Source organism: Belonocnema kinseyi, chromosome 1, assembly GCF_010883055.1.
Source record: "Belonocnema kinseyi isolate 2016_QV_RU_SX_M_011 chromosome 1, B_treatae_v1, whole genome shotgun sequence".
Taxonomy (NCBI): domain Eukaryota; kingdom Metazoa; phylum Arthropoda; class Insecta; order Hymenoptera; family Cynipidae; genus Belonocnema; species Belonocnema kinseyi.
In genome coordinates this window covers 29,439,875-29,450,636 of record NC_046657.1, presented here as the reverse complement: position 1 = coordinate 29,450,636, position 10,762 = coordinate 29,439,875, and positions in this window count along the sequence as shown.

Sequence of the window (10,762 nt, the reverse complement as noted above, 5' to 3'; positions counted from 1 at the left end):
TATTTTTAAGTAATGAAAAAATAATACTTGTGATTGAATTTTAGGGATGAATTCATTTGTAAGGGCTGATTTCAGAAAATTTCAAACTACATCAACTTTACTACATTACTACATATAACAATTTTTTTTATTGTTATATGTACAACATATAACAATTTCAAGAAAATCGGTGAGGTACACCTCGGGTACCTTCCTTGTTAGTTAAGGGATTAAAAGTGAAGACTGAAACAGGAGAAGTAGAAAGAAAAAATCTTTTGAGAGATATTAGAATGCATGTAAGGGTACAACGAGTCAAGCGAATAGGAGGGATTATGGAAGGAAAAGAAGGAATGTTTCTACTAAAAGTGGGAAGTGAGGAGGAGAAAAACAAGATAAGAAGGGAAAGAAATTATTGAGAGGAAAAAGGGAAAGAATTGAAGAAGATTTAACATGGAGGGAGAGGAAAAGGAGATAGCAAATAGAGCAGAGGGCTTGGGTGGAGAGGAAAAAGGGCCATATAATGTGATGAGGGATAGACAGGTTATAGAAAATAGGCACTAATGGTGTTGAGATGAAGAATTAGAAGAATTAAGAAAAAAAGGAAAAAAATTTGAGAGAGGTAGGGAGAAGGAAGACGAGAAACGTTAAAAAGAGCTTTCTGGAATGTGTCAGGTTTGAAGAACAAGAATAAAGGATTTGGGGGGGGGGGATAGAAAAGTGGAAATGTCATTATGATGAGTAAAACTTGGGCAGATGAGAAGGACTGGAAGTAGATAAAGAAGATGTTACCGAAAAGTTATGTGTGGACGATGAAAGAAGCAAGAAAGGCACACGTTAAAAGTAGAGTGATGGGCGTAATGGTCTTAGGCGTGAAAAAAGAATTGGCAGTAAAATAAATAAAAGAGGAGGATAGGAACGAGAAGGATTAGAGTCGGAAAAGTCAAAATAGCGCTGATTTTTGTATATAAAAGAAGAGGACAAGAGAAAGGTTTGAGAACAATTAAAAGATGTATGGAGAAAAAGAAAAAAGAGTTAGTTCTAATAGGAGTTGATTTGAATGCATGGTCTTGCGAACAAGGGAGAGGAACTTGGGAGGAAGAAAATAAGGCATATGTCAGGAGTTCCAAACCTAGGGTGATAGACAGGGCCGGGAGCAGGTTACTAGACATAATAGGAGAAACAAGATGGTCTATATGTAATAGCAATATGAAAGGAGATGAGGGAGAAGAGATAACATTTGTAGAAGAGGGAGAGACAGTGATAGACTACATTCTGGTGGAACAAAGAATAAGGAATTTGATAAGCTCTATGAAAGTGGGTAATATAATTGGGTCCGAGCACTTCCCAGTAATAGCTACACTGAAAGGTGGCGGCCAGAAGCGAGGTAGTTGAAGAAAGAAAAGAGGGAGAGAAATAAACAAAAAATGGGAGCGTAGGAAGTAGATAAACTAAAAGAGTTTAAAAAAATAGAAAACGAAAATATTAGGTTTACAGAAGAGGAGGGAGTAGAATTGTTAATGAAAATATAAAAAGTGTCGATTGAGAAGGTCAGGGATGAGATGAGTGCAAAAACAGAAAGAGAAGGGGAAAGAGAGGATGGTGGAACGTGGAATGTAAAGAGAGTAAAGAGAGAATGAAAGAGTGTAAAAGCAAATGGAGAATAGGGAAAATGGAGAAGGGGGAGTACATTAAGAGAAAAAGTGAACATGAAAGGATGCTGGAAAGAAAGAAGGAAAGGAGAAAGGGAAAGTACGAGGGAGAAGTAGAAAAAGCGATCAGAGAAGGTACGGTTTGGAATGTGATAAATAAGGAAAGAGAAGGAAAGGAGGGCGTGAATGAAGAAATAGAATTGAGTGAGTGGACATATCATTTGAAGGGTCTGTTAGGGGGGGGGGGGGGGGGGGGGGGGGGGGGGGGACAAAATACGACAATAGGGGAAAATAGAAAGTTAGTAGGAGAAACGTAGGTAGGGAATAGAATAACAAGAGAAGAAGTTGATGCGGCAATAAATATATAAAAAAGTAACAAGGCTACAGGAGAAGATGGTATGGAAAACGAAGCGTTTAAGTATGGAGAAGAAGGGTTCAGGAAGGCCTGAAATGCGAATTGGCGACAAAATATATGCAGAAATTTTAAGAAAAAGTTTAAAAAGACAGGTAGAGGAAAGAGAAAGTATTTCACATAATCGGACGGGTTTTAGAAAAGAGATTCGAACCATGAGCTAAAGAAGAAAGGAAAATGGGAGATTAAATATACATACAGTACATACAATACTATTTCTTTACTTATTAGTTATTAAAAAATCTAATTAAATTAAACAAAATATTTTTAATTATCAATAATAATAAACAATCATAATCAAGTAACATAAATAATATAACAAAGTTTGTAACAAAAACGGTGAATTACGGGTAAAGCTTGTAATTCATATCCTCATTTTCCGCAGTTTCATCTTTATTCCTGTGCTGGCCTCTAAATCAGCATCAGATTAACCCGATTTAGCCGATGAGGATGTTTGTCAATAGAGCCTCTATTCTATAAAAATAAAGAGCACTTAGAAACTTTGTTGGCGCTACATTTGTCAAGAATATGGTGCAATATTTTTAACAAGTAACGTCTCTCCACTTTTCTGGTCCCAATCTGGAGAACAGTGCAGAACTCCTTCAAGTTGCGTGATTAAACAATACTGATCATCTACACAACGATCACCAGTATTTATGAAAGAGGAAAATACACCACTATCCCATTACCCATCCTCAGTCTTTCGAGAAATGTCATACCCCCTTGAGAGCTACAGACTTTCCTGGAAACTGTGAGAAAGCGTGTTAAAATCGTTAAGATTTGAAGAAACGTCAGATTACTAGCAGATCACCCTCATGGATTCAAAGCAGTTTGTTTGCAAGTTTTTTTTTGTAAGAACACGCAGATTTTTACTTTACAATCTTTTGGAATTATCCTCTTGTGTGACAAAGGCCGAAATTTACGACCAAGCATTAAAAAAAACTATCGGTACGTTTTTAATTCAGATTCCGCTACAGAAGAGAGCGAGGGAAAGAGATGGAGAGAGATTGCGCAAATATTTCACAAAACTAGGTAAGCTGCCAAAAGTTTTAAATATTCGTTATGGTTAACAATACGTGTCACTGGTTTCGTGTATTGCAGGCAAGTAGTAGAAAAAGAGTGACGGCCAACGTTTCTTTGGGCAAAAGTAGACATTAACACCGTAAAAATTGACACATGCTCTTAGTTGTAAATCTCATTTTAAAATGCGATTTCTGAATCTTTTAAATATTATTTGTAGGCATTTCACCAGTACGATACACAATTCTCTAATTTACGACAGGCTCCTACACTTTTAAAGAAAAGGTTTTTCCCCCGTTGACATGCTTGATTATTTATTACATTTTCAAATATGCTGTTCTCGAAAGAAGTATATAAATCCACACTACTATTGACAGTTAAGGGGCCTCTTTTCACGTAAGAAGGGTAAACTTAGGTACTTTAAACAGTGTTTAGAAACATTTGCTTACATTTTTGGAAAAGTTTTCCCGGAATAAATAAATGGCAAAGAGCATACTGTTTTTTTCGTGACAAGTTTTTAGAATTTTCGCACAACATTCTTTCGACTCTTGGGAGAAACATATTCATCAGGTATGTGTCATCGTTCCATATAGTCATGGTAGGGTGAAATCAACGTCCGATGATGTATAAAAGGGTGAGAGATTTTTTCCGTATTCAGTGTATTTCCAGTCTTGAGGGCAATGGACCCCAGTGGACACAGAAAGTGCCTACCGGCGAGCTCGCTTGACAGCCTCTTTATCACTTCGATATTTCGATATTTGTGTGAAAGATGATTTTAAGCAAATGAGGCTATTTCACGAGACTTGAGCTGCAGCCTAATTGGAACCTCGAACCTGTCGTAAAACTGGTCAGCTCGACTTTAAATGAAATCTCCTTTGAGTCGAGCCGTTGGTCGTCCTTGATAAAAAACATCGCAATTTTATCATTCTTCTTCGAGATGGATTACGTGAACATAAAATCTGTGAAGTGGGCAAAATTCAACATTAGCTTCACTACTCCCAATGGCTTTCAGGCAATCGTCTTTGAAATTTTCGGATATAAAAAGAAAACCACCACAGGGGATGGTGAAAAAAATGGATTAAGGAATATAGACCTACTATAGGGATGCAGAAAACTACTTTTGATGGGATAAAACAGATTGTTGCTTGGGCCAACGAACGTTTACGACTACTAGAAACGTAAACTGCTGATGTCGAAAAGTTTTTGTAACTTCTAATAGCTAAGCCTTAAAAGTACATTCTGAAAGAGAAAATTCAATCTTCTAATAAAATGCTCTTTTGTCAGAGAGTTCCTATTAAATGGAAATATTTCAGTGAACAAATGAAAGAACAATTCTCAAAACCATTTGTTGATTTATAGTTTCATTTAGTGTTTTTGGAAACGACAAGTATGTATACTTCTTATGTGATAGTAGAAGTAAAATACTTATTTACTGAATTTGTCCTACATTTGTGTTAAAAATGTTTCTTTGAAGGCTGATGACTGATAACTGCGCAATAGTCGAAGTAAGTATTAGGAATTGAACTCAAAGAAAAGGCTGATGATGCCTGTCAAAATTTAATTCCTAGAGAATCGCGTAAATTGATAAAAAATTATCTATATATTTTATTATTAAGATAATTATGAAATAATTTTGTTCTGTCCGTGGACATTGTATTTCATATTTTTCTAGGGCGTCCTTAATAATCAAGATAGAAAACAGACGCGATTATGAAAAAATTTGAATCCTTTACCTATTTTTTCAATTTTCTCGAAAATGGATACTTCAGTAAAATAGCTTCCTCTACGTAAAAGATATTAATTTTTATTTCACGTTATACGCTGTCAGTGCTACGAGGCCTGACATTGTCCTCCAAGATCTTGAGACAAGGATAAAACTTATGTGATTAAATTCTCGGTATCAGCTGATGGCAATATCACGAGAAAGCAGAAAGAAAAATACGCGAAATATCAAGCACTTATTTTAGAGCTGAGCAAGATGTAACAAGGCTACAAAGTTCATGTTGTAGATCTCATAATAAACTACTCAGGAGGTATGAAAGCTTCATTTCTTAGCCAACTCAATAAAATCCTGACTTGCCAGCGTAAGGCTCAGTCCAACTCGAACACGGTGCAAAAGGCTTTTTTTCTGGGATCACTTCATCTGATCCGTTAGGAGTGTTTCCCATAATATTCTACAAAGATTGGTAGCTCTAAAAAACTATCCAGAGGTTAAACCTTTATCTACAACTGTGCCGTATGCCGTGCAAGGTCATCTGCTCTTGCTTACCTTCACGGATAGAAGGCGTAAGAGTGGATAACGTAAACTTTCCAGTTGCGCCGGGATGGCTTGCTTTTAGGAACATTGACCATATCTTCTGTAGCCTACAACTTCTCGTGTAAAATAATAAGAAGTTGTCACATTCGGTCTTTATCGAAAATTTATTACAATTTTGGTTACCTTGAACAATAACGACAACATATTTAAAATTAGTTTTTATTTTTAAATAATGTATTGATAAGAAAGTTTTTCTTAATCTTAAGGTTTAGCTACTGCTTCTAACTACTGCGCAGATCCAAGTACTGTAGGTAACTATAATTCAAGCTGAAGTTTCATCTTTAATTTCTCTTTTAATACACGAGATATTACTCACCAGTAACGCGTTGGTCCGCGACCAATAGGCGCACTGCCGTAACGCAAGCGTGAGGGAAACTTTGCCAACCTTTGGACGCCGCGTCGCACGTATACCATCTTCTTGTCCTAAGAGATTCGAAGAAGAAAAAAGAATTTTAAAACGGTGTCTTCGCGGAATTTTCAACATCGTATAGTATTGCTCATCACATTTATAAAGTGAAACTTTTTCTATGTTTAAAGTGTGTGAAGATTGAGTCTTATGGAATTGCTTTTTAGCGAGTTTGGATTTTCTTATCACATTTCTTTAAAATTCCAAGCCAAAGAAACCTAACACCTGAGTAAGAAAAGAGCTTTGATCTTTCAATAGATTTTCATAAAACATAAGATTTTTTTCTTTTGCAGATTATTTAAATGTACATGTAAAGAGGTTCGAAGGTACATGTCATAAGCAGTAGTAATTTTGGAGCATTGCATAGTGAACGGAAAATGTTTCGCCTCTGCTCAACAAATTTTTAGTAAAATTCTAGAAATTATCTTAAATTAAATTTTGTAAATTTAATTTTAGTTAACGAAATCGATCTTGCATCGTTTTATTTTTTAGAAGATGCTGATGTTTTCCTTTTACTACTGCAGTTAGGGCCAAAACTGAAATGTGTGATCCTCCTATGGATACCAATGGGCGTGATGAAGAACCTGGCAATACGCTTGGTATCAGTTTCCAAAAGCCATTTGATGAGAAAGACGTCGTAGAAGAAAGTGAATGTAAGTAGATTCTTTTGTTACCTTTTGGACGAAGAAGATGGTTCTCGAATGCTCGAGACGAACTCAAGAGAAGATAGTTCTAAAAAAACTGTAATAGACTCAACATCACTACATAAGAGGCAAAAAAAGGGGCTGGCTTTGAAAGCGTGGACCCGGGTGCCACCTTTGAGGTACCGAAATTTCCAGAGCCAAATCAGCTGTTATCGAGATCAAACCGAATTTTGCAACCACTTCAGATAAGAAATGATCAGCTATTTGGAAGCGATGTGTATAACTACGAAGTACTTCCAATCCTTCAAAATGTGGATTTAATATATTTTAATTATTTTAATTTCTGTTCTGTTTCTGTTTCTGTTTCTCTTATTGTTGAAAAAATACGCATCTTTGAAGCGTAATCATTTTTAAATAAAAATGTAAATTTCCAACGAAAAACACTAACATTATACGAAAAAATATCTAAAAAATCGGTTAAAAATACCGATCTCAGGTTAAACACTCCAAAACAATCAATAATCATTAAAAATTTTAACTTTTATTTGAAATTACTGACGAAAAACTCTAAAATAACGTAATGATCAGTTGGTTTGTTTTGTTTCGAATATAATGATTTATGTTTTAAATATCAGATTTAATGTGAAAAAGTTAACAATCTTAATTGCTCCAAAAATAATTAATATTTTCATTCTTTGTAGTTCCTACTTTTCTCCTTTTACTTCAGCCATAATAGCTCTAAAATAATTAACCTTAACAATTGTTTTCCTTCCTTATTAACGTACAATTTCGATCATTTTTAAAAGTGCCAAAAACTCGAAAAATTATGATTTTTTTTTCATTTTCCTCCTTTTTCCTTTTTTTTCTACTTCTTCAAGGTAAATTACTAGGAAAATAAAGAATCTATCTTTCAAATGTTTCCTCTTCTCAAAAGCGTAAATTCCAAACAAAAAAATGCTTATAACTCAGAAAATTATAAATATTTTTCTTTTACTTCTTCTTCCATTGTGTTCTTTGTTGATTCTTGTTTTCGTTCTCTTCTTTCCTCCATAATGACACTGAAAATCATTAAGCTTTTTTCTTTATTGTAAATGTTTTCTTGTTCTTTGTTATTTATTGTTTTCTTTTTTTGTTACTAACAATAATTTAGAAAGATATCCTCATTTTAAGTGTGGCATAATCCGTCAAATTTTGACGTATTAAACACACATCAGTAACTCTAAAAATAGTTCACAGTTTTTAAAGTTCTTACCCTCATCTTTAAGGTAAATATAGGATTTTCCTGTGACCAATTAGGAGTTAAAGTAAACTGATTAAGTAAATATTTTATGCTTATTCCTACTTATTTTTATATGTTCTCAACGAAAATGCAGAAAAAGTGTTCTTGCCATTTTTCAAGTCAAACAACAAATTCGCGAAATTTCGTTTTTTCTAGTCGTCCTCGATAAACTTTTTTAAAATGTCATCAGTCGAAAGTTTGAAAAAAGAAACTTCAAAAACAGTTTAAAAATACGTCGTTTAAAATATTTTAAGCCCAAATATCTCTTTCGCCGCACTGTGGAGAGAAAATTTATGACATGAGCAGCTGTACAAAAACATCCAGATTTTATCGAATTTTTTAACTCTACTTTAACAAATTATATATCTTTTAATGATTATATATTTCTCAAATATTAACTTGACGTTTACAATTTGTAAAATAACAGCTATAGGTTTTATTATATAAATTATTAAGAAGAAGAATTATTAAGAAGGTTTTGTTTCAAGTTAATCTTTTTGCTTAAAATGCAATTGCTTTATTGGCAATGTAACGAGTCTGTCAAAAAGTTATCGTTTTCTATCGAAAATTTCACTATTTCGGTAAAAATTCGTATTTTTGAGTTGCAAATATAATTATTTTGTTCAAATTCATTTTTGTTTAGTGAATAATTAAATTTTTTTGACTACAAATTTTTATGTTATATTATTTGTAAAAGGTTGACTTTTTAAGTTAAAAAATTCATTATTTTAGGGAAAATTCATACATTTTGTAAAGAACTTGCATTCTGGACTTGAAAATTCGTCTTTTTTGTAGAAAATTTGTTTTTTTCCAATTTAAAATTTATCAGCTTGCTTAATTTCTTTTCCTTCTAAAAAAATGTGTTCGTTGAAAATTCAACTGTTTTTCAACAAACTCTTTTTTTTGTCGACGATTCATTGTGTTAGTTAAAAATGTATCATTTTAGTTGAAAGAACATCTATTTTGGTTAAACTTAATTTTCTTTAGTTAAAAAGTTTATTTTTGGAACTGAAAATTTAACTGTAGGGCGCAAATATAATTCTTTGTTGTTGTGGTAATTGGAAAAATTTAAGTAAGACAGGCCATGCTAAGTAAGACATTAATACTTCATGACTAATTTTTGTTTGTTTATTTATTCTAAACATAAATAAACACGTAGCCTAATATAGCGTATATTTCTGAGAAAGGATCTTTCTTTCTCTCTGATATCTTGAGTGGGAAAGCACCCGGCCGGCAATTGGAAGTTCTGTGGTTCGATTCCCAGTGGAAGATATGTTTGCAGAAAAATATAATTTTACGACTGAATTGTCCAGTCGCTTGAAAACTAAATTTAATTCTCTTTTTCTCATTGCAGATTTAAGTTCACAGTTTGACTGTTTACCTATAAATTTTTATGTGCTAGGATTTTAAATTTCAAAGTATAGACTCTACGGCCTAATATTTATAAATTGCTGTATTTGAATCTAAAAATAAATCATTTCACGGCTTAAAATATACGATTTAAAAATTTAGATTCCCTATTCGGAATGGTTAAACTGTGATATGACATTTGGCGACAAAAATACGATCTAGAAAGAATAGGTACGATTTTAAATATGCATTTTAATTTGTGCATAAAATTGTTTTAACGATTCTATGAATAGAGTTTGAGGTATCAATTGGATACTAATAATAAGTCTTTATAGAAAACAAAGGGTTTCAGAAAAAATCATCATCTTATACAATGAAAAAACACAATCTTTGACAGAAGTATTTTTCTTTAAAACGAAAAAACAATTATCGTACAATTTGTTGTGATTTTCAGGATATTATAAAATTAAATAAACTTTCTGTAAAGCTAAAAGAACTGAAAGTAAACTTGTATTAATTTAAACATGAAGTAATTACCATTTAAAAATAGGATTTACAAGTTTTATAACTTTTGTCACAAGCGTTGCACTTTACTTTTTCTTTTAAAAATAATAATTATAATAATAATAATAACATACAGAGGTTACGTGAGCGTTGGGCCAATATGACAAAATCAAAACTAAAGTTTAAAAGTCAATTCTAGTATTTTAATAACTTTTGACACAAACACTATCCTTTAATTTTGCTTTTAATAATGATAATAATAATAACTTATGTCACCTCCAACGCTTGCAACCACTATTTAAGTGTGGCAGCGGTAAGGGACGAGGTCCAAACTACACCATAATCGTAATCGTATACCTTCACCCGAGTAGAAGTTTGAAAAAAAATAATAACACCGGATGTGTTCTCGCGTTTGTGTCGCAGTAGGGCACTCAGCTTTCCTCTCATGACTTTGACGGCTATGTTGGCGGTAGCGGTGCTACCAATAGGGTTTCATATGCCAGACAGATAGATAACAAAGAGGAGAGGAACTAAGAAGAACACAAAAACCCATAAATAATGATGGAGAGTAATTTAAAGATTTTGAAATGCTTTTCGTTTATCAAGGTTCGCCGGGGCGCCCCTGGGGCCGCCGCCGGGAGCCACAGCTTGCGGGACGGTCGCGATGGTGAGATGCGAGATGGTCAGGCAGATCTCACTAATTAAACAGCTGGCCCAAATGACCATCACTTGTATGGTTACGTCACTAGTATCGCACGATGTCACCCACAATAGGCCTCTTTCAGCTGGAGCCCATTGTTCAGTTGGGAGTGACAATAGAAGCGAGGCGAGCTAACATATTTGGTGCTGTATATCGTGAACAGGAATTAGAACATTCGCTTTTACTGAGAGAGCATGCTAACAAGTCCAAAATATTTCCTAAGTCAGCTGGATTTAGATCGGAGACTGAGGGATTTCTTTTTGCCTGTATAGAGGGCGGTATAGACACTTACGTTTACCGCGAGCGCATAATGAATCTACGAGGGTAGTTCAATAAGTCCTTAGAATGACCAACAAATGGCGCGCGAATCGCCCCAAATCATCTGTTTTCAGTCAGCACGACTCCCGAATAGATATATGGTGCAGTCACAGTCCACATCTTCTGAGTTTACGTGTTTTTATAACCAATTGAAAAAAAAAATTGTTCGTTAAGAAAAATGGAA